The sequence below is a fragment of the Mirounga leonina genome, unplaced genomic scaffold, assembly GCF_011800145.1.
Source record: "Mirounga leonina isolate KUSES-001 unplaced genomic scaffold, KU_Mleo_1.0 Mir_82, whole genome shotgun sequence".
In the NCBI taxonomy this organism is placed as follows: Eukaryota; Metazoa; Chordata; class Mammalia; order Carnivora; family Phocidae; genus Mirounga; species Mirounga leonina.
In genome coordinates, this window is record NW_023270825.1 from 29,529,376 (window position 1) to 29,554,654 (window position 25,279).

At 40.0% G+C, this 25,279-nt stretch overlaps 1 protein-coding gene across 6 annotated transcripts in view; it reads right to left on the minus strand.

Moving 5' to 3' along the window:
• The window catches only part of SIPA1L1 (signal induced proliferation associated 1 like 1), a 447,306-nt gene that overhangs the window by 273,549 nt on the left and 148,478 nt on the right, over positions 1 to 25,279 (minus strand). For 5 of the 6 annotated variants that reach the window (XM_034992842.1, XM_034992846.1, XM_034992844.1 and 2 more), the window contains 2 exons: positions 24,472 to 24,569; positions 14,600 to 14,666 (listed from right to left, as the gene is read on the minus strand). The gene's annotated coding sequence lies outside the window, so the exon portion shown is untranslated. The remainder of the gene's footprint in view (positions 1 to 14,599; positions 14,667 to 24,471; positions 24,570 to 25,279) is intronic. The other variant, XM_034992848.1, reaches the window with a different exon arrangement.

A 25,279-nucleotide genomic window follows, 5' to 3' on the forward strand; every position in this document is an offset into this window, starting at 1 on the left:
ATGAATTTAAAAGGAGTGCTAAAGCTTCTAGAACTACATCATCCATAGCACGAGGTAATCTAACATCACATGATTGCTCTGCCAAGTGATTCATCACCTCTAAGACCCCAAAGTCAAGGTCTGAATAGATCTAGACAACATTCTTACACCTACAGGAGGAATTCAACAAAATCTCTCAAAATCAAAAGAAAAGCTTTTCCCTGAATAAGGTTTTCATTCATGGTTAAAAAAATCAGAAACAACAGAAAACAGCGAACCAAAACAAAAATGTCAGGGAGGAAAACTCTGTCCTTTTGAACTTTCTAATGTTCATGATACTTTAATATTCTTCTCTCCTCAAGCCAGTATTTTTCTTAGAAAAACAAATCAATGCTTTACATTCCATATTCATGAGTACTTATAAAAATAAACTAGCACACACAATGGTAGAGCTTTTTTAAATTACTGATTAATCAAATTAATAAAAGTTAACTTATAAAATATATTTTGAACTCGCTATTTTCCAATGTGGGTATCACTTCATTAAAACATCTGTTTTCTATCTCTGACATTTCAGAATCAGCAAACCTGTAACAAACACTGAATGTGCCCCCCACTTCTGGTGAGGGGTAATGGTAGTGAAGAAGGAGGGAAGGTCATGATTCCGGAATTAAATATTGACTTCCCCTCTCCTTGTCTGTGGCACATTCTCTGACAGTGTAAAAAGAAACAGAAGCTTGAATTTCATTCTGAGCTCACTGAAGCGTGAGGAGCCAACTGCGAAAACAAGTTCATCGTCGGGCAAACCAGCGATCCTTTGTGTTGCCCTGTCCTCTGTGAAGTCTGCCTGGGAGAGAACCCCCCAACCTCTTGTTAGGATGCCAGAGGTGAGCTTTGGAAACGCTCTCCCCAAGCATTGTTCATCCAATCCAAGAACAGTGAGCAGGGAAGCCGAAAGGGGGGAACCCTGCTCTCCTAGGATTTTTTGTATCAATTCCAAGAACTTTCCCTCTCTCACTGCCAGAAGCACCCATCAATTCCCATAGTAACCAGCCCACGGCTTTCCAACTGGTCCAAAAGGGAGGCAGGCATGCTGCAGACAGAAGCACGTGGGAGCGTGACCCAAGCCCCGGGCACCCATCCAGTGTGCCTTAAACACTCCCATTCTATCTCCCTGCTGCCCTGGATTCCCAGGCTACCAGATGGTTCTCTCCGTTCTCCCTTCAGCGTGCTGAGACAATGAAGGGGCTATTTGCCTAGGACTCTGCACAAAACAATTTCCTGTCTTCTGATTCAATCTTGGTTCAGGTCTATTGGGTACTGAAGCAATCATGTCCGCCCCACCACCACACTGTGCATAAATGTTTGCTGAATGAAGGAATCCTCTGGTAGAGAAATAAAGATTTCAAAGATATGGGGTTATAGATCTGAGACCGAGGACGGGGACGAAGAGGCTGCACTCCCCCAAAAAATGAAGAGGAGATAAAAGGGTGCTGAAGTGGGTGGAGACCACCTTATCTTTGAGAATTAGGATTCCTTATGCTGAACGAGCAAGAGTGGGAACAGGAGGAGGAGAGCCACACACAGGGAACTGAGAGTATTTCTGTCCCCAACACAGTGACCAAGGGCACTGCAATCAGGAACCATGGCTCATGATGGTGATTGGCTTATATGATATGAAAACCATACACGGTGATTTTTGACAAGGAAAGGGAAAATGATCAAAATTGAGGGAAGATATAGGTGATAATTTAAGCAGTTTGAGAGGAAAAAAATATTCAGCTGATTTTGACATGTTTCTCTAAAGGATGACTATGTTGAAGAGATTTTTTTTTAACTAAAAATAGAGACTCAAATTAAAAAGTGCTCAGCATGGGCTATGAACCCGTTCTCCAAGATTTCACATCTTCAACAGAAGTTAATGGCTGAAAGAAAAGGAGATAATGAGGGTGATAGGGGGTGCTACAGAAAGGAGCCTGCCATTGCCTTTGGAGTCCATTCCTCACCCTCACCGATGGGACGCACATGCTGTCATCTGGGAAGATGCTGAGTAATGCACCTGCAGGGTTACAGCACATGCAGGCACACAGGCTAAATCTTAACAGATACTCCAGAGCCACTTTCCAGTGAGGGTCCCACCGCAGTATGGGTGAGTTTTTTAAACATTTACCTTCTGGATCCATGGCACTGTGCCAATAACAGAATATAAAGTAATAAAATAAAGACCCAAAAACATGACTCAGCATCACCAAAAGCAGAGGGGAAATGGAAGGTGGGCTATGGAAATAATAGACTTTATTAGGATAGGAAGGTAAGATTATGAATGACTGCCCTTTATGTTATCAGTGATAAATCTCTTTAAAATTAAATATTTTCAAAAAAAACAGAAGATGAGAAATATTTGAGCCATATAAAACAAATTCCCAGAAGACCAATGCTTTAACAAAAGATCTAAATTAATACAGAAAGGTATCACAATCCCACTAAGGTTTACAGGATATTCTTTTGGAAATTCAGAATCAAGTTCCTACGGAAAAATAAAGGAACAAAAATAATGAGAGTAATCACAAAAAAGAAGAGTAATAAAGGAGACCAAGGCTTAAAACTTGCCTAAACGTGTTATAAATACATAATAATTTTAAAAGCATGAAATTGGTTCATGAATAGACCATCAAATCAAAAGATAAAATAAAAATTCTAAAAATACTTTGGAGAGCTTGCTAGAAGATAAAATGTGACATTTAAAATCCGTGCAGAAAAAATAATTACTCTATAATGGTTTTGGCACAACTATGCAGCCACATGGAAAAGAGAATGGGATACCAACTCACACCAAAAAAAAAAAATCTCAAATTGGTCAAAAACCTTAAACATTAAAAAAAGAAACAAAAATATTAAAAGAAAGTAGGAGACATTTTTCATACTTCTGGAGAGCATAAGACCTTTCTAAGGAGGACATGAAACCCAAATCCCATATAGTAAAACATAAATAAATTTGATTATCCAAACATAATAAATTTATACATCACGAGTTACCATAAATGACAAAACATACACCCAGTAGGATAACTTCTCTTTTTATTTAAAAAGCTCATCTCAAACAAATGGACAAAGGATCACAAAAGTCAATTAATTCACAGAAAGAAAAACTGCTCTTAAACACATAACAGTACATACAGCCTCATTTATAATGAGAAATGCAAAGGAAAACGACAAAGAGATTTCCCTTTTTCAGCTATGAAATTGGCAAGGATTAAAAGGTTTAATCACATACCACTGGCAGGAAGAAGGAGAAAGGCACACATTGCTAATGGGAGTGTAAGCTTGTATAACGCCCATGGAGGGCAGTTTGGCAATACTTATCACAGATATGAAGATACATATTCTTTAACCCGGAAATCCCTCTGTATAAACCTGTACACTCTCAAGTTCAAGGACAGCCACAGAGGCATTGTTAATAATACTGAAAAGATCAGAAACGATTTAAAGTCCATCATTAAGAGACTGGATAATAAAGTACACCCATAAACTGGAATGGAACAGAATGAAAGCATAGTGCGGTATGTTACAATTTGTGTAAAAATAAACTTTAAAAAGCATACATACTAAATGCAATATGACATTTCTAGATTAGATCCTGGGAAAGAAAAAGGGCATTAGTAGAACAACTCATGAAATCTGAATAAAATCTATGCCGTTTAGGTTCACTGTAAAACCTTTTGGATTTTACTCTATGGGCATGTATTGGCTATTTAAAACATAAAGTTTAATTTTTTTTTTTTTAAGATTTTATTTATTTGAGAGAGAGAGACAGAGAGAGGATGAGTGGAGAGAAGGGGAGAGGGAGAGGGAGAAGCAGACTCCCCATTGAGCCAGGAGCCCGATGCAGGACTCGATCCCAGGACCCTGCGATCATGACCTGAGCCGAAGGCAGATGCTTAACCGACTGAGCCACCCAGGCGCCCCAACATAAAGTTTAATTTTAAAAAACCTAATAATTTTGTGATTAAATGTATTATCTTCCATGGTATTCATATCCTTCTACATACTGCTAACAGGACACATCAAGGGCAGATACATGGCTTCAACACTTCTAATACTCCAGTTGTTGCACCTAAATACCCACCTGCCTCACCTACCAGATTTTTGGTCCCTAAAGGTAGGGGCCATGTCAACTCATCTCTGTACTCAAAGACTCTGGAGAATCTTTGTCACATGGTAAGGATTTAACAAATGAGAGTCAAAGTTCCTAGTTCTGGTCCAGTGATCCAAGTTTTGATCAGTAAGAAATTTTGTATTTCAAATATCCAACAATCCTTCTAGGGATTTCCTTTGGTCCTTAGTTCACAATGACACCGAAGAGAAAAGAAAGGTAAGTAATTCTCACCAAGGATTCGGCTAGGAAAGAGAGAGAGGCAAATACAGCTCTGTGCTGAGAGTTGTAGGGAACAGAATAAAGAAGACACAGCCCTTACAGTAGAAGTCAGGCATCATTAAAGTCAGCACTTAAGAAGGTGAAAGTGTGGTGCTGCCTTGCATTTTCTGAAATGTTTTATGCAAAGGCTATTAAAACACTTTTCAAGGAAAAACTACTTATTTTGCAATTAAAGAAAAATAAGAAAACTCCAATTCAGACAAAGTTTTGGTTTTCTCTGATGTCTTCTCAGGAAAAAACTTGGGGTAGCATGCTTAAGAATGTCCAAAGAAAAAATTCTAGCCTCAAGCCCCTTTGATACTTAATTTTCTAAACATTCAAAATGCAAAAGATAAATAACGTAAGAAATACTGAGGTCCCTGAACGGGCAAAGAAATACTACCGAGTTTCTCCCCAAAGCACCAATCATCGTGCTGCCCCATGCCATCTCCACAAACTCCGCTCTGAGCCTAGGACCAACACCATAAAGTAATATAACTTGGGCAACACTTCTGATCTCTGTGAACACCCATTTTCCATCTATAAAACACACAGATGGCAACTAAGGCTCCTTCCAGGTCTAAAAGTCGATTACATCTCTTTTCCTTCACACGTCCCGAATATAAACGAAAACCTTGGAGTCCTTTGATACAAACACACCCAAAACAGACATTTGTCTGTATGTACCCGGGGAAGGGGCCACATGTGAAACTTCCTTCCTATTTCTGGAGTGGCCCAACACAAAAGAAACAAAATAACATTTGATTACAAACTGAAGGCACACATAAGTGTTCTCAAATGAATGGGAAAAGGATTTACCGAACTCTGTGTTGACATTAAGCTGTGTATGCGGTACAGTGCAACACCCACTCAATTGTGCATTCATTCTTTTAGGATTACATAAGCTTCAAACTTGGCTTTCATAGATCTTTTATGTACTAGTTAGTCTACATATAACTTCTGTGAGTTATCTTTTTTTTTAAATATTTTATTTATTTGAGAGAGAGCGAAAGCTATCAGAGGGAGAGGGAGAAAGCAGACTTCCCGCTGAGCTGAGAGCCTGAGAGGCAGGGCTGGATCCCAGGACCCCGAGATCATTACCTGAACCGAAGGCAGACACTTAAGAATTTAACTGACTGAGCCACCCAGGCACCTCTCTGTAAGTTATCTGTAAGAGTATATACTGCTACTTGATATTTTTATCTTGTTTACCACTTTTCACGGCATGGAAAAAAAGAGAACACTGGGGAAAGTTGCGGGCATACAGGAATACGCAAAGATCTGTGAATTATCAGTGGATAGTTTTATTCTAATTTATTTAACATAAGCCTCAACCTTGACCTACTGGCTTGAAAGGTGATTAGGAGCTAACACTGAGAGTTTACCTCTGTTAGTTTAAATTTTCCCTTTCAATACACAGAAATAACATTGTGCCACTAATAAATAATGGTTTTCTTCTAAAGTTCCTTTTCCCTAAATAACCAGCATTTTATGGGGTCAGGTCTTTTATAAATAACATAGGGATAGAGAAGAGTTTTCCAAGAAACACACAAATAAGTTCAAATTTCCACAGGCAAGATCTACTTCAGTAGATGAGGATATGGATATATCCATCTGCAGGATGAGCCAGTGCCTTCCTGAGGAAACGAACTTGAACGTGTTTCAAAAGGAGGGAAAGGTGACTGACAGGTGGCAAGGAGAAAGAGAAACTCCAGGCATTAAAAAAAAAAAAAAAAAAAAAGACGTGCGTTAAAGCTGCCCCTGTGGCTGCTCGAGAGGCAGAGCCGCACGGTGACCGGAGAAGACCGGGCCCCAAGGCTTCTCTGGCCCGTGCGGCTGGGAGCCTGCTCACTACGAGGCACGGGGCGCGGGCCCCGGAACCCGGCGGGCGGGCGGGGCGCGTGGCTCACCAGCTCCAGCTGACAGATGCAAAGGGCAAGGCTCCGAATCCCCACGAGGCCTGGCTTAAAGGGTTTTGGAAATTAAAAGGAATACTGTGTGATAACTATTGTGGAGAAAGAAGTCCCATTTTAAGACTGACAACTTCAAACCCCAGAGTTCCTGAACATAACCAACAGATAAAACAATTATTACATTCTTTTCTCAAGAGACTGAAGGAACGAGGCACTGGGCCTATCTGCCCTGACCTGCCAGACAACCATGCAAAGGAAAGGAAAAAGGCAAATCCCACTTTTACCGTGAAGAATGTTCCTTACGGGAAACCAAAGGACCAGGCGGTGTGCCTATGCGTGCCCCGGCGGAGGCCTCCACTGCATTATGTATTCCCTCGGCCGTGGTGTCTGTGATGTGGTAGGGGCCACGCTGAAGACACAACACATTCCTCAGCCATTACAACGGAGATTAGCGGTTCATGGAGGAGGCCTTCCAGATCTTGGAGACACTTAATACAACCCCCACCCCCAGCTCTGCCCCCAGCGCACAGATTCTAAAACTAGGTGTTATTTTTACATGAGAGCACGGTGGCGATTATAATAATTTACTTGTTAATCATTTAATTGCAGAATTCTCTACATATAAATAAATTCACATCTGGTAGCAAAATGTAGCCCAATAAATAAAACTAGTCTTTTATAAAAAGAAAACTTCAGGGCGCCTTGGTGGCTCAGTCAGTTAAGTATCCAACTCTTGATCTCAGCTCAGGTCTTGATCTCAGGGTTGTGAGTTCAAGCCCCACATAAGGCTCCATGCCCAGCACTAAAAATAATGATGATGATGATGATGATAAAAACAATTTCAGGGGCACCTGAGTGGCTCAGTCGGTTAAGCGGCTGCCTTCGGCTCGGGTCATGGTCTCAGGGTCCTGGGATTGAACCCCACATAGGGCTCCCTGCTCAGCAGAGGGCCTGCTTCTCCCTCTCCCTCTGCCTGCCACTCTGCCTACTTGTGCGCTCTCTATCAAATAAATAAAATCTTTAAAAAAAAAAAATTTCAAAGACAAATATTAGAAGTTAATAAGGTCTACTTACTTGTAAACCACAAGTCAGTTCTTAGATTTTAGCTCCCGAACTATCCCATTTCTCTAGATAAATATGGGGAATTTGAGAACATTTTTCTAGATAAACTCCCTCTGCTAATGGGAGTCACTCTGGTAAAACAATTTGGGAGTATCTATTACAATATCCCCTGGCCTGACAACCGCCGAGAGAAACATACGCCCACGTGCACAGAGCCAAGGACGAGGATATTCTTTGCACCTTATTTGTAACCAGGACTACTGAAAACCACCTAGGAATTCAGCAACAGGAGAATGGCAGAAAAACCATGCTTATATTCCCATGATGAGTCTACATAACAACAGGCAGCTGTTGAAAAGGACAAACTAGGTTTATATGAAGTAACAGAGATCTCCAAAGCATGTATGTACCTGAATGACAAAAAGTTACTGATATTCAATACAATACAAATTATATGAAGTTTTAAAGCACAAAAATAACCTTCATATTAGAAGTGAAAATATAAACACCACATCAACAAAGCGCTTAGCTCTGGAGAGCTAGTAGGGAAACAGGAAGGGGGAGGTAAGGAGAAAACCTTATAAGCAGACTCATTTATTACTCTTATTAAAATTAATTTTTAAAACATCTTGCAAGGACTTTACAGGGTTATTAGGTGACTTTGGATTAAAGAATAAGGTGAAAAAGGGGGTGCCGGGGTAGCTCAGTCAGGTAAGGTCTGACTCTTGATTTCGGCTCAGGTCATGACCTCAGGGTCGTGAGATCGAGCCCCGCACTGGGCTAAGCAGGGAGTCTGCTTGAGATTCTCTCCCTCTCCCTCTCCCTCTCCTCTCTCTCTCTCTCTCTCTCTCTCTCTAAAATAAATAAATAAATGTTTAAAAATGAAAAGATTACATTAACATCTCAACTAAAACAGGCATGCTCCCTTTTAACTACTTAAGAGTCCTTTCCCACCAGTGGCCTACACTTTGTGAGAATGCAAACTTAACTTTTTAATAAAGGTCAGCTTATGATAACAATGATAAGGGTCCCCTTCTTGTAGTGGAGTCTTCAGAAAATCAGGCCCTGGATGGGAACCAATGAATTCCTCTACTTTCAACCCTGGCAGCGTACCATCAGCCTGGCTTTCAAACAACCCTCTACCTACGTGGCTCACGGAAAATGAAATACACTCTTGATTCCGGGAACTGCATCACCAATGTTCTATCTACCCATAACAGCTAGCTGCCGCAGTGGAAAAGAAAAGAAAAGAGGAAGAAGGGAAGGAGGAGGGAAGGGAGAGAGGGAGGAGGGAGGAAGGATGGAAGAAAGGAAGGAGAGAGGAGAGAGGAAGGATGGAAGGAAGGAAGGAAGGAGGGAGGGAGGGAAGGAATAAGCAATTTGTTGCTGAAATACCTATCATTAATGTAAGATATATTTTAAATATAACCAAATGCACTCTCTCATTTTTAGTTACTATAATGCCATGATTTAACAGAAAATAAATTGTAGAAAAGTAAATAGGAAAACATCCTCCTTATAGCACTAAGTATAAAAATAGCTTACAAAACAGCATGCACAGGATTCCAAGTTTGCTTTTAAAACATATACATGGTCACAAAGAATGAAAATGAAAGAAAACTATCAAGATGTTAGCAATCCTAAAAAACAAATGACCTAGTTTCTTCTACAATAAATTACATGAAAAGAGAGGGGTAAGGGAAAATGTTACAGATTAAGAAAAGACTTAAAAGAGACAAATGCAATGTGTTATCCTGCTTGGATCCTGAGTCCAACAAACTAAATTGTAAAATCACAATTTTGAGACAACGAAAGACACTGAACATAAGCTGGGGATTATAGGACTGGCTAGTAAGTAATATTAAAGATTAATTGTTAATTTTGTTAAGGGTAATGATATTGTGACGTTTTAGAAGTCATCTGTTAAAAATATTTACTGAAGTATTTACAGGTAAAATGATATAATATCTAAGTTGTGCTTTAAAACTCAAAAAAAAAAAAAAACCTCACAAAAGCAAGAAGATCAATGTAACAAGAATGGCAAAATGTAATTGTCAAAGCTAGATGATGGGTACATGGGGGTTCATTGTGCTCTTCTCTCTACTTTTGTGTATGTTTAAATTTTTTCACAAATAAAAAGCAAAAATGCTAACAGGGAGAGCTACCTCTGAATGGTGGGGACTGAGTGATCTGCTTTGAACTGGGTGATTTTATTTTGATCTGTGCACTTTTTAGGAACATCCAGATTTTATACAATAAATATGAATTACTTCAGTTACCTAAAGAAACAAATGTTACCTTTTAGTGGATGGATGGGTGGGTAGACAATGGACGGATGGATGGATGGATCTTCCAATGCCCAGTTCCAATGATGCCATGTCCATAGATTTCATTCTCCCTCTACAGACACCTCAATGCATTTTACTTGTATTTCCACAAATGGCTTTATTACATTTGGTCATTTGTTATGGCAATTTTTAATTATGTCTTATCTCTTCCTCTAGAAATACAACTTGATTACAAGAGGCATTTGGGTTTTTTATGTATCTATCCTGGTCAACAACAACCAGGTGTTAAATAGTTGTTACTTAATTGAAGTAACTCCTCCACTAATAAATCCAGAGGGGAGACAAGTGGCTACAGAAGTAGAATATCTTACTTCTTGTAACTACAAAGGTTTTAAGGCTAAGACATACCCAGAGGTCCCAATACAAAGACCAATACCCAACAAATGTTACCTCATCAATTTCTCAAACCATTTGTTTTCCAATTGACTGAGGGGGAAACATCAGTCAGTAGCGCAAAAAAAAAAAAAAAAGCCCAGTTACTGAATTAAGTTACAGACTTAAAAAAAACAACTCGTGGGGGGGGGGGTCAAAGTCCATTAGCTCTTCAGCAACCATTTCATTACTTAACCTACTGAAGACTCATCTAGAGTAGCAGTGCATCAGTGCATTTTTATTAAGGACACCATCATGACAAGAACACAGAACCAGCCATGTGCTGGGACAAACAATGGTTCAGGAAACATCCCTAGCTCTGAAGAGGCTGGTGCCATGTGGAAAGGTTACATGACCACACCTCTCTCACGTCTTCTTTATCATCCACTCACTTGGGGCCTTGGCATGTTTGGTGCAGGTAGGAGCAGTAGCCTTCTTCAAGCGTAGGACATTCATCTCTATAATCTCTTGCTTAAAAATCATTTCCAAAAAGGTACAATAAAGGCATCCTCCCAGGTGCAGTAAAACCACCAAAACATGGCATACTACACTTCCCTAAATGGAAGACTTCATCCACCATGGCCTTAACTGATGAAAGCCCCTCAAACACTTGTGAAGATATTTACAACTTCCTTTTATATGTAAAATACACTTAGGTATTGACAAACATTAAAATAAAACCTAGGTTGTAAAATAAAACCCCCACCACAAACAGTTTCCCAAACCCTTTGGGAAAGGTATATTGTGAAGAACTGGCAGATGCAAGCTCCCCACAAGTTTCACGTCTAGTTCCACACTGTGCTCTGCTCCCAGAAGCCAAGTTTTCAAAATTTCTTTACCAACCCAACCTTTCAAGGCAGGTAGTGGCAGAGGTCTGCACCATCCCCACCCTGACTTCCACCCACATCCATTCAATGTTCATGTTCTTGCTTCTCTCTTTTCTGGTTCTTTACTTTAGACATTTGCTCAAATCCACTCTTATTAGCAACTTTTAAATTTATTAAGACGTCAACTAGAAAACAAATGGTTTGCGAAACTGACTAGTTAACATGGTACCAGTATAAAAAAAACATATCCATACAAATCCAGGGCCCAAAATAAGGACCAGGTACCAAGAAATAAGGCAGTTCCTCCAAAGACAACCTAATTCAACGCCTCTTAGCATTTGTTCTACTTGTCACTGGAATGCGTTTCAAAGAGGCAACTCTTTATTTGATGTGGACAGCTGTGCTCTCATGTTTAGAAGAACTAAGGGTAACACTTCAGTGAGAACAAGTTGTCCCTACTCCAGAGAAAAGGGGCATGATATTATTAGTAAATGTGAAGGGGTCATACCACAGTTCTAGAGGCTGGCAAAAGTATTTCCTAGGCCAAAGGATTTCACAGAATTTTCTTTTTTAAGAATAAAGAAGGAGGCTCTGAATAATAAATAAGCATAGTGAAATAACTCTGAAGTGACCACAAGGCACACCAAACTCCATTCCCATTAGTCATGGCCAAAGATGAAAGGAAAACTCTGCAATCATCCCTTTGCTACTCTAAAATTTTAATATTTTCCTATTGTATTATAGTCCACATTTAGTTAATAAAATTTCGTCTAGTATTTATCCTAAAAAGTTGTCTCCCTTTTGTACGCTCTGTGCCACAGGGAGACTTCAACGTAGGCCGATCCAAAGAATCTCACAAGTGTGCTCAAGGTAAGCATCTGAGTTCTTCTGAGAGTTCGCATATTCAAAGTCCTTTATTAATCTGTTGTCTGTCACTGGACTACCTCTAATGAGGAAACTGTTCGCTTCGGTTTCAAGGAAGACATAGTTTGTTAGGATGATGGGCAGGAAAAAGAAAGCAGGTGCATCAGTGGACGTGAGGCTGAACAGCCAGGAAGGAGGTACCACTTTTCAACTCACCTCTGAATCTGCTACAGTTACTCTACTGTCTGGATGGCCGATGTAAGGCCTAACGATTATTCGGTTTCTTGCTACCACCACATATAACACCAAGAGAAGTCTAGGAGCATGCACCAACACGTATTTTTTTCCTTTTCTTTTTATACTTACTAAATCGTTGGGACTTCCCATGAACAGTAAGAAGCATGTCTTTACTTTGTGTATCATATCAGCAAACTATTAGTCTATGCAAATGTGACCAGTTATTCTTTTATTTATTTATTTTTTTTCAAGAAAAGAAAGACGTGCAGAGCTTTTTAAAATTTCCTCAGCTACTCTCCCATTAAAAGCAGAAGCCTGGGATGCAATGACCAAATTGAAATAAGAGAAAAATTGAAACAACATCTCATTGACCTATGAGCACATAGCTGTCTACACAAGAAAGGGAAAATTCAAAGCAAAAATACAATACTTGGAAAATTATTCAAGTGTTTCAATGTGTGAAAGCAAATAATTTAGTCAGAGATTATCATCAATTAACAGCGCTCTTTCTCGCTTGGGGATTTAGAAAGAATATAGCCATACGATTTTTTTTTAAGGGAAGGAAAAGAAGTATGCTTTCTCAATTCGATTTTGTATTCTAGAACAATGTTACTCAAAAAATAAATAGATAAAAATGTGTAAGAATGATGGATTTAATAAGATCTACATAGGACTGCCTAGAAAATACAAGGTTTCGTGGGTTTGTTTGGATTGGTTTGGCCTTTTGGATTTTTGTTTTCTTCTGAAGAAGGGAATTGATTCGGATATCCCTGAAGTGGAGAGTCTTTAGAAAGGAAGTGTACATTTAGAAGGCCAAGAAAGAGTCATGCCACTAATAGGTCTGGAAGACTGCTCAATGAAGCCTCCCTTGTCTGTCTGAGCAGACCCGAGCTAGTAGGAATGCTTACGAGAAGAATCTCCCACCTGACCTGACAGATAGACCGTCCTAGCACCATCAGATAGTATCACCATTAAAAGGCGTGTTTTAAGTGCTCAGGGGTTCAGGTTGTTAAGCTGAACAAAATTCAAAGACAAGGTGGAGCCGCTTGGCCTCACAGTAATCCTAGAACTTAAGGCTTCTGCTAACAACTGTCACACTCAAATTCAATCGGGAGCTGATCCTTCCTTAAGAGTGTTTAAAAGACCGTCAGACACACAGGGGCTGCACAGGAGGTGCGTGTTTCTATTGTATACAGGCACTGTGGAGGGGAAAAAGGTGACTCTTGAAAAACAACTTCCGAGACTGAGGTGAAGACCAGAGGGCACTCCATACCAGGGCCTGATTTCTCTTCCTTCTGAAAGTACCCGACCTTCCGTCATGGGGCATGCCTGCAGGCTGCTTGCTGCACCGCTAAGCAATTCTTGATGGTTCCGAAGATCTCAAAGACAGTTTTTCTATTGTGTTGCTAATAAAAGACTCGGGCTTTTCAAATGGCCACAAATTACAGAGACCTAAAAATCCTTCCTGGATTTCACTCTGTTGAAGAACGATGCTGGGTTTGATCAAATAAATGCTACCAGGAAAGTGTCCTAATGTACTTTAAAAACATTGTCAGAGATAAGAATTCCCCAATTCCTCTTACTGAAATTCAAGGAAGGTCGGAGACAGCCAGCCACTTTGAAAGCACTGCTCTGATTACCCACGAGCTTCAGAAAAGAAGCCCTAGGCTCTGCACAAAGGTTTACTACAGGGAGATGCTCAGATAACCTTGACCGTCCTTTGTAGGCTGTGGTGCTCCAGAAGAGCCGACTCCTTAGGCAATTTGCTTCTGCTTCTAACGAAGCAGCAGGTAAGAAAAATCTCCAGGTCTTCGTTTCAGCAAACCCAAAGAAACCTACACATCCCAAACGACTTGTTTTATCTGAATTTAAGAGTTTAACATATTACAGCACTTGAAGCTTGTGGAAATGTCTCTCTCAATCTGAATGAAGCTGTTACTTTTCTCAATACGAATATACCCTTTTACAACTGATTAAAACGTCTGAGAAATGTCCACTGAAACATTAGAACAGGCCTAAGGTGGGCCTGGGTTCCTACCTGGGAGTAAAAACCAGGGGGAACCACGCTGAGACCAAGGGTGACAATCACATCGGTAAACGTCAGGCAGTAAGTACATCATCCAACCATCTCAACGTTTTTCAGGATAAGCCTGCTATTCCCAATTGTCCACTAACGCACCACAGTTGACATGAGTTGAAGTATAAACTCCCATCAAATTTTAAGAAACACATAGATTTTTTGAAACGTAATTACTATGGAATGGGACACAAGTAGGTAACGAAAACCTTCTTATTATTAATTTAAGTAGCCAAGAAAAACCCTGAGCTGTTTTAACTGTAAAGACAACAATGCTGAATTCAGAAATCAGAGTAAAAACTGCACAGGAGGTTCCCTCCCTCTCCAATTCTGTTTCTGCCTCTCAGCAGTAAAACAAAGAAGGAGGAAAAACCAGTGAGGAAAAAACACAGGGTCCACATGCGGTCAATCCAAACCTCCCTGCCCAGAGCAGGTCTGCTGAGCACAAGCGTCTGAGTGGCATTCCCTTCCCCCGACAGGACTTGGTGACAAATCCACCAACTCACCTTCTTCCACTTCAAAGTTAGCAGCAAATCTTGCTTTTGAGTCCAACTTGAGGTATTCTCTCAAAACCTAGATTAAAATAATTATGAACTTTAGTATAATAAGGCTATTTTTGAATTCTGAAAAACATACAATTGTACCTCACAATATTAAGGAGGGAAAAATCAGTTACAAATCAAATCCTAACTGTGAAAGGATATACTCTACCTCTAAAGCCCTCTTTAATGGGTAATCTCTTTGTGTGTAGTTCAATGCACATTTACATGTATGCCAACCAACAGCCACTCCCGCTTAAACAGATTCTTAAACCCAGTTATTCAGTCTCTAAGCAGCTTGTGATGGAGGGCCTCAGCCCATCATCTGTTCACGAAGTCTGAGGAGAAACTCAGGAACCTGAATGTGTACAAAGGCCCCCAACAAAGATTTTGATGTAGTGAGCCTGTCCCATGCCTACGGGAAACACTGTTTCGAACCACTGGTTCTTAACAGGGGGTGACTTTCTACCCCAGGGAATATCTTGCAACGTCTGGAAATATTTTTGGTTGTCACAACAGGGGGAGGAGATATGCTACCAGCATTTAGTGGCTAGAAGCCAGGGATGCTGCTAACCCACCCTACACTGCACAGGACAGCCCTCCACTACAAAGAATGATCCAGTCCCAAAGGTCAACAGCGGTGACGTTGAGAAACCCTGTTTCAAAGCAAATAACTATTCTGATCATTTAGAAATTTTACAATTCTCACACTGGTCATTTCAGATAGGTTATAAGCTCCCACTACAGATATGAACATTTCCTATGAATGGTAAGCTTATCATTACCTTCAAGGAATATACATGCATGCCCCATATTAATAATATGCAGTACATGAACCCATTCTAAAAATATTAAAATAAACCAGAGTGATCATGGTATCTCCCCTGTATACATGTCCTTAAGAGTCTTCCAAGAAACTAATTTTTTAATGTTCACTAAGGTGAAACACTATGTCAAACTATGTTAACCCCCCCCAAACTTTGTTCCCAAACATATAAAATGGAAGCTAAGGAGAGTGAAATGAAAAGAACCAGAACTTAGTTTCCCTCACAGATATTCCCCTTTCCCAGTAAGGACAAGAGGGATAAAGTTCCTCTTCCCAGCCTGTCCCCTTAGATAGTAGGACTCCCACCATTTATTCAGCCAAATATACAGACAGGTACTTCAAAACCCACTTTCACTGCATTCAAAATGAGACTTACTGAGGGCCGACCGTGTCCCCACACCATGACCTTATGCAACACAGCAGAACAGAGCTTGGTCAGACCCTGTAGCAGGTCTTTCCTACCCTACTGTAGTCACATGGTGTAAACATCAGGAAGAAACCATGGGGAAAAGAAACCTATAAAGTTAAGTATCCCAGATACTAAACTCTGCAGTTTTTACATGACTGGCCTACACGCTGCATCCACAGAACAAGAAAATAAGTACGGAAACCTATAACACTCAAAACATATGCGTTGTCTTATCAAGCTTAATTAATGAGCTGTAACTGCCTAATTACATAACGAAGACATACCTGACAGCTGATGTGCACCAGGAATCTAGCTAGGTACATGAACAAACATGCAACATTTAAACCAAATGAAAGGATACGCTATATGAACACACTTAGAAGATCCCATCAGAATTAGTCCATTCTGACTAGACATTTCCCTGTTGTGGCATATGAGTTTATGTTCTAATTACAGACTGATTTCTTCCTCTGAAGCCCCAGTGTGTAAAGGAACTACCTAAATCGAACCCAAGGACAATCACCCCAGGCAGCGAGTACGGGGCGGGGGGAAGCAGACTGGCATTCACACCCCCCAACACTGGTCGGGGTGCTGGCAGGGTAGGCTGGATCTGGGGCAGGGGCGGTGCTCCCATCTCCTACCCCTGCTCCGGGAACCTCTGCACCAGCCAAATCATTAGGAAGCTTCACTGAGTAATGTGCTGGTCCAAAGGTAGGGCTAACATACACTGTAGATTCAAGATGTTTGTGAAACCAGTTAGAGCCCATCACTCCTCCACTATAGAGAGAGAAGAACTGGGGAAGGCAGCCTCAAACACAAGCCAAAAAGCTAATGACCTGGTCAAAGACGACTTCTTAATATCCATCAGTGGCTAAGAGAACCAAGGAGAGTACTTTTTGTTTTATGAAGCAAAATAATTTCCAGGCTTTCCTTTCTTTTTACAAGAAAGGAAGAAAGAGGGGAAGGCCTAAAAATTACTAGGGAGGCTCAGAAATAATGCACAATATGAAATCTACTTAACCCAACCTCCATTTTTCTAGATTTAAATCACTCTTCAATAAAAATTCATAATTGAATTTCAAAACATAAACACTTTATTTTTTTTTCTCTCACCAGTGAAATATATTCTGTTCCAAAAAAGAAAGGTTGCTCAATTTCCTGTCAAAAGCAATCCAGAGAAGGCCACCTACACTGTAAAAGCAGCAAGAAAAAAAAATAACAAAATGCTGAAGAAAAGCCTGCATGTGTGGGTGTATACTAAGTGCAATGTAACTACCACTCTGGGTTTTTAAAAGCTTTTTTTTCCCTTGATCATTCTGAGAAATATGAAAATTAGTGTAGCTGCTAAAGAGAAGTTTGTCCTCCAACCTTCCTAAGGAAAACAAGCCCTATGATGGATTTCAGTTCCACCACAGAGAGAGGTATGGGTGGACATTCAATGCCTTTGACCCATGATTCTTTGTTCTCACAGGAAAGGGCAGATTCTACCAAACAGACAACTTACATGTCATGTTTTCAGAGAGGGAAGGCTGCTCTGACAATTAACCTTCTCCCCCTAGCTACCCTTCCTCCCCCTTGCTCCAAACCTCTGGGAGCTAACCACTCACCACTGCCTAGATTATGGTTTAGGACAGCATCGAATTCACCAAGCTGTCTATGAAATTCCCCTTACCCTGTTTATGCTTTCTGAAACTCTAAATTCTAAGATCGCAATCAACCAGCCCAACACTTTTTATTAAAAGCCTACTGAAATATGTTCAATGCTAAGAGAGATACAGTGTGGTGAAATAAAAAGAGAAAGAGAGAAGGAAAGCTTGAATAGCTCACCAGCAAATTGAGGACAAAAGAACAGAACATACAAAGTCAAAATTAAATACAGTATTATTGAATTGTAACAGTAAAAGGCCCTATTTCTATAAAGCATACTTTCCATGAGGAGTTTGACACAGTAAATAACAAGCAGGGAAAAGAACATATTAATGAAATGATGGTAAATACTTTTTTATTTTGTTTTATTTTAGTTGGCTCCACGCCCAATGTGGAGCCCAACGTGGGGCTTGAACTCACAACCCTGAGATCAAAACTTGAGCTGAGATCAACAGTCGGATGTTTAATGGACTGAACCACCCAGGTGCCCCATGAAATGATGGTAAATACTCTAAAATCAGCACACCAAAAGACAAAGCAAGATGTGGCAGAAAGCCTACTTTATGGGGCAGCTGCACGACAAGACAGCGTGAGAAAGCAAACCTCTTAAACCTTACAAATGATTTGTCCGATAAGCTAACAATTAACTATTAAGTCAACTAACAAGAGGGGCTTTTTGTTCTGTTTTGCTTAATAATCTCAGATCAACCGACGCCCAAAAAAAAAAAAAAAAGGCAAGACTAGTTAGTACAAATAACTTTCTCAGAACCACTTAAGAGTAAGTAGCCAACATGATAGCCTATCACCCCTACAGAGTTTAGAAAGTAGTTTCTATAATCATATAAGGGCATTCCACAAAACTGTAACTATGGTCCTGAAAATCATCAAAATTACATAGTACTATCAATCTAATCCACAGACCAGATCTTACACTCTCCAACTATCCCAGTAACATCCCTATTAGTAAAAGGGTCCAATCCATCCAGGATCTCACACTGCACTTAGTTTTCACATCTCATTAGTGTATTTCAATCCAGAATTCCTGACTTTCCTTGACTTTCATGACCTTGACAACTGTGAAGATTCCAGGCCAGTTTTGTAGCATGTTCCTTAACTTGGGTTTGTCTGATACTTTCTTATGATTAGCCTCCAGTTATGAATTTTCAGCAGGAATGCTCTTATGATTAGCTTCCGGTTATGAATTTTCAGCAGGAATACCAAAGAAGAAAGTTCCCCTCCTTGTATCCTACCAAGTGGTACATTAATCTTTTTCCCTTACTGGTAACATGAACTTCTATCACTTGATTTTAGGGGGACTTGGCCAGATTTCCACTACAAAGTTACTCTTTCTTCTTTGTAATTTATAAGTACCTTGTGATAGGATACTTTCAGATTATATAAATATCTACCAACCAACATTTGTGTCCAGTGATAATTCTTGGCCAAATTAATTATTTTATGATGGCTGCCAAAAAGCGAGTTCTAGTCTAATTAACTCCTACCATTCTAGAAGCAGAAAAAACGGTATTTAGAAACCAAGATCTGGGTGTGATTATTGCAACTGGTTTATTGTTGCTCCTAGCCAGGAGAATAGAAGAACATGCATAGATGCACACACCCTTCCTTCTTTATTTCTTTCTATATCTATGTATATTGCAGACCAGGAGTTCATACAGATGCCCTGAATTCCCAACCAATTATTGGGTCTTTCTAGCTTTCCCCTTTCCCTTCCCTATAACTAGTAAATGTAGCTCCCTTAACCTCACTTTTCCTTCTTGGACTTAGCCCCCCATGTCACCTAATGCTACCCCAATCTCTGATCTATCATCAGAAAAAGCCCACTCTCTCTAAGGGACCAGTAAGGGAGAAGCCCAGAGAGACAAAAATGTTATTAGAGACTATACAGGATACCATTTTTGCAGAGTCCAAATAGGCAAAGCTAAAAATATACTGTTCACAGATACACTCATTTTTAAAAGCAAGGGGATGCTCAACATAAAATTCAGGATAGTAGTCACCTCCAGAGGGAGACAGAAGGATAGAATCATAGGGAAACACACAACTTCAAAATACCTGTGTTCTAGTTCTTAGTGAGAACCTACAAGCCCTAAAAACAAGTTCCTTGGCATACACAACTATGCCTCACTAAACCACCAGGAGATCATTAGCAGAGTCTCAATTTTACATTTAAGATCTGAGGCCTAGAAAGGTTATGCGTGTTGCCTGGGGTCACACAACCAACAGGCTGGAGCTCAGACACAAACCAGGTCTGACTCAATCCTCTATCTACTGTGCCCTCAGCTATTCCTCAAACAGAAGAAAGAAGATGGGCAGGAGAGATGGAGCTATGGCTCTAAGGCTAAGATTCCTCTGTGCCTCTGAACCATTTCCAGAATGTTTTTAGGGTATAAGCAAGTCTAGGCGCAAAACTGGCAGGTGGGGGAGGGGGGGGTACAAAATCTTCCTAAGGGCTGCAAAGGGGGTAGAGGCACCACTCTGGGCCATACTGAGACTGCAAGAACAATATAACCAATCCTTTAGGGAGAGTTTCTAGCACATTCCATAGGCCACAAATTCTGGCTCAAGTAAGTCACTAAATAAAATCTCCTCTCAGAAGGCTCTGGTAAAATCTTATTACTAACTGTTTTGTTTTGTTTTGAAATCAGGAAACAAGGGAGAGAAAACCAGCAACCTATTCATGAAGTTCCAAACAAAGCCTAAATAGGGCGAAATTATACATCACTTAGCACACTGCATGAAACATGAAATTAGTGACAAAATGTTGAGCCCTTTGAAAGAACTTGTATAATGGGATACTGAGGCACAGCAATAATACTTCTCTGAAGGAAAGACCGGACATCCTGGGAAGCTTAAATCCCACTCTGCTACCTGGGTGTGGTTTAAAATTCCTAAAACCCAAAAAAGATGGATCTCCATAAGAAGAAAAGAAAAAAGCATAATTTATCTTCTCAAAACATCAGATATAACAGCATTCTAACTGCATTTTTGGTAGAAATACCTCGAGTCATTTAGTGATTAATAACAACTCATACAACCTAGAAAAGTCTCATGATTAGCACTAATGATTTTGTGATCTTAGTTCGAGCTTTCTCTATCTGTCTTTATAATGGAGTATGTTTTCCCACTGCTGACTTCCAAGGGGTGGAGCATAAATTGAATCAGAAGTAATTTTTGGCTTAGCCTTCTCCCCAACTCCCCCCAAAACCTGCTAATAAGTTCTATCTTCCCTTTCTTTTTCTTTCCAAAGAGGAAAAATCTAGACCTAGCCCACAGACTAAAGAAAATACCACAGAACAAAAGAAAACAAAGGACGTGTGCAAGATGGTGCAAAAATAATTCAAAACTCATGCAAACTTCATGCTGGAGCCTAAAACAGTCTACAATACATAAAGGTTAAGAAATGCAAAGTGGTCCTGTAAAGACAGTAAGTGCACGAGAAGCACACGAAAGGATAAATCTCATTAGATAAAAAAGAAAGCTATTTAACAGGACTCTGCAGGGGCAAGGCTCCCCCCCCCCAACGCCGCCCCCAGTTTTTTTAGTTACTTTTTTTATGAAAAGCAATCAGGTGCTGTTGAAATCAGCATCTAGTGTTAGAAAGACAAGAAGTTATCCTGAGGTATTTCTAAATGAATATGACAAAAAGAATAAATTAATCCATAAGCACTTGTTTCTTACATCCTACTGTATTAAACTTACATGATCACAAGATGAGCTATAAGAATTTAGGGACAACAGCCCAGCTTTAAAAGAAATTTAGAATCTAGAGGCACCTGGGTGGCTCAGTTGGTTGAGCATCTGACTCCTGATTTCAGGCTCAGGTCATGATCTCAGGGTTGTTAAGATGGAGCCAGATGGCAGGCTCTGAGCTCAGCGGGGCGTCTGCCTCTCTCCCTCTCCCTCTGCCCTTCCACCCCCGCCCCCGCTCATGCTCTCTCTCTCTCTAAAGTAAATAAATTTTTTTTTTAAATTTAAAGAAATTTAGACTCTAAAAAATAAATACGAAAAAAATGTATTATTACTTTAATGTTGGAAAGGGGAAAACCCTGAAACATATTAAAGAGTTTCCTTGTAAACTCCCAGATAATGAATTTGGGGCAAAAATCAGTATGGCTATTTAATAAATAAATTCTCCCAAGCTAATCTAATTTAGTGATATTGAGACAACCCACTTAACAAGGGACTGCAAGACGTGAATTTCTAAACATTAATGGATCTGACAACTCATGAAGACACACACACAAAAAAATCTTCTTCCCCTGGAAAGTATATACAATGGTCCTTTGATCCCAAGTTGTACAAACTACTACTTATTCTTCCTTTCCCTGAAACTCTAAACATGAAAGTTAGAAGTAAATCCTTTTGCAAGCTAATTATCTTCATCTTGAGGCTTCTCCAACTTAAAGTCATTTCTATCTACCCATTTGCTTGAGCCAAAAACCTAAGATTGACTATCCATTCCTTTCTTCCACAGCCCACATCCATTCTGCCAACACCTGTAACTTCTACCTCCTGAAGAACACCCTGAATCCTTCCCTCCTCTCCATATCCACTGGCAATACACTGGTCCCAGCCACTATTCTCTCTCAACTAGGCAACTGCCCCAGATTCCTCATTAATTTCTACCCATGAACTTTTTCCACAGGAGTCAAAAATGACTTTTTAAAAGGTTAAACTACATATTTTTATTCCCCTGCTAAAAACCTACCAGCGGCTTTCCATATCCTGAGATGTCAAAAAGTGTGAACCATAAAAGATTTTACTCTTATTTCCAAGCTAATAAGTTAGACTGTCACAGGTGTATGGATACCACTGAGGATATGAGACATGTGGGTCAGAGACAAAGGACTTCATTACTCACAGCAATAGCAGTAGCCAGAGTACCAGCTTTTTTTTTTTTTTTTAAAGATTTTATTTATTTATATGACAGAGAGAGCACAAGTAGGCAGAGCAGCAGGCAGAGGGAGAAGGAGAAGCAGGCTCTCCACTGAGCAGGGAGCCGGATGCAGGGCTCGATCCCAGAACCCTGGGATCATGACCTGAGCCAAAGGCAGCCATTTAACCGAATGAGCCACCCAGGCGTCCCTGGAGTAGCAGCTTGTTTGGTGCCAGTCCCTTACGTCCCAATTTCCACGAGGAAACACCTGCACAGCAGTGGGTTGTGTTACAGGAGAGTAACCCTGAGCTTAATGAACCAAAATCTTTTATAATGGGCAGTATGCCTGCCTGAACTTTACCCCAGAAGGAGACATTGTCCTTATTATACAGACAGTAAGTGTGACTGATCTTTGCTCTGGAGGGTATCTTCCAAGGCTGCTGACTATACAAATCATCCTTTAAAAAGACAGTCTAGAACAAAAGTAGTCAGTGCAGAAACACAAGACACAGGGAAAACTGTCTCCCAACATTAGAATAAAAGCCAAATTTCTTACCATGGTCTACAAGGCCCCACATAATTGGCCTTTTTCTCTTCAATTTCATGTTGAACTCCTATCTCTTCAGCTTACAATGCTCTAGCTCCACCGCCATCTTTGGTGTCCTCAAATAAGTCAAGTTCTTTCCTGACTCAGGACCTTTGCATATGCTGTCCTTCTGTCTGAAATGCTTTCTCTGGCTTAAATATCACTTCCTCAGAAAAACCTTCTCTAGGGGCACCTGGGTGGCTCAGCCAGTTAAGCGTCTGCCTTCCAGGGGTCCTGGGATCGAGCCCCGCATCGGGCTCCCTGCTCCGCAGAGAGCCCATTTCTCCCTCTCCGTCTGCCTGCTACTCTGCCTATCTGTACCCCCTATCTCTCTGTCAAATAAATAAAAATCTTAAAAAAAAAAAAAGAAAGAGAAAAGAAAAACCTTCTCCAGTCAATCTATCTATATGAGACCCTACACTCACTGTTTACTCCCTTTTTATCACATTGCTCACTTATTCATCTAGTCAGTAAACATTTATTGGGCACCTACTATGTACCACTCATTATTATTGTAGGCACAATAATTACCTTATCTACTTATTTACTTACTAATAGTCTTCCTTGAGGGTAGAAATCTTGTCCTTACATTCATCCACAAAGACCTAGAACTTAAAGTTGTGCCCTCAACAAAACTCTGTTCAATACGAAGTACCGAAATGCTTCCACATCAATATGGGGAAACAGCATAGCACTGAGCAAAAAGCATAAAATTAGAAGCTAGAAGTCCTAAATTCAAACCCTGGAGTCATCACTTAATGACACCTGAGCAATTCTACCCAAGTTCCCTACAAAATGGAGAAAATTCCTCTCCTGCCTAACTCACAAGATTATTATGAGGATCAAATGACAGAATCTATTAGGAAGCCCTTGCAAATGCTAAACATAATTTAAAACTAGTAACAAATCAACAGTTAATAGTCACGAGATAGTCATTCATTCAATAAGAATATACTAGGTCTTTGAGAGTAACTATTAATGAAAACTAAAATGTACATCAAAATGTAAATTAAAAATGTATAACTTAAAGTGAGATTAGAATATGGTTAGTTCTTTAATAAACTTGAAGGAGAATAGTTTTTCCCCTTGAAGTACCCTTTGGACATGCTTTAAAAACTCTCAGACAAAAGGTGAGTCACCTTTACCAGCTCCTGATCCCAGAATATTAAAAGAATGTCTTCTGGTTACTTATTTTTAAGCAAGCATTTCAAGTGCCAATTTAGAAAATTTTTAGACTATATTTACACCCCTGAGTGCCAATCTCCAAAACAGAAATTTTTAGCTTTCTGGCAAAATTTATGGATTTATTAATTTTGTCTCCTTTTACTGACTCCATCTAAAACCAAATGCAGTCTCTTTACTTCAAGGCGGGAAGTGTGTGTGTGTGTGTGTATGTGTGTATCTCTGCATTTATGTGTGTGTGTGTGTTTGCATGCACGCATGTGCAGTAAAGAGAAAGTAAGCTCCATCTTACATTTTTTATAAGTAGAGCAGCTTCTGAGTCAATGCACAGGGCTGCCAACAGGAGGAAACAGAGTGATCACACTTGAGGTCCAAGCACAGGACTGCAACCTGAGCACAAACAAGGACAAGTCAACTCAGACAAGCCACACACCTGGCAGGAGTTCACCAACCAACCCATCATCTCCCATAACCCTGCCATGCAATTTACACAGAAACTCACTAAAAGGGGTACTGCTTCTATGATGTAAAATGATGACATGTAAACTGATAAAAAGGAGGGTCTAGGCGACATTCATTATAAAGGAAACAGAGTGGAATGTGAGAACAGTATGATCAAGATTTCTTCTGTACGACCGTTCTCAAATTCGATGCACACATATAAATAACTAACAGAGGTACATCATGATCATAAAAAGGAGGAATAATAACATGAACTGGTGCTTCTAAATATTAAAGTCAAGAAGAAAACATGAAGATGAGGGAAAGTACATGGGAAAGCTCTTGGGAGCCAAAAAGACATGCAGGCTGAGAGGGATGGAGGCAGACAATCTACAGCCTATACGTAAGAAACACTTGTAGAGGTATATATTTCAGCACGTATATACAATTATATCTGGTAGTTTTTCACTACACATTGAAGAGCTCTCAAAACTGCTTCCATACAGGCTGTTTTAATGACGGCTACTGACTCCAAATTTGGGAACAAGGAGCAGTAATAGCATACTACTCACGAAGTCCTCAAGAACCGCAAATACTGGCATGGTAAGAAGTACAAATACAATCTAGGTCATCTAAAAGCTTCTACCTTGATTTAGTTT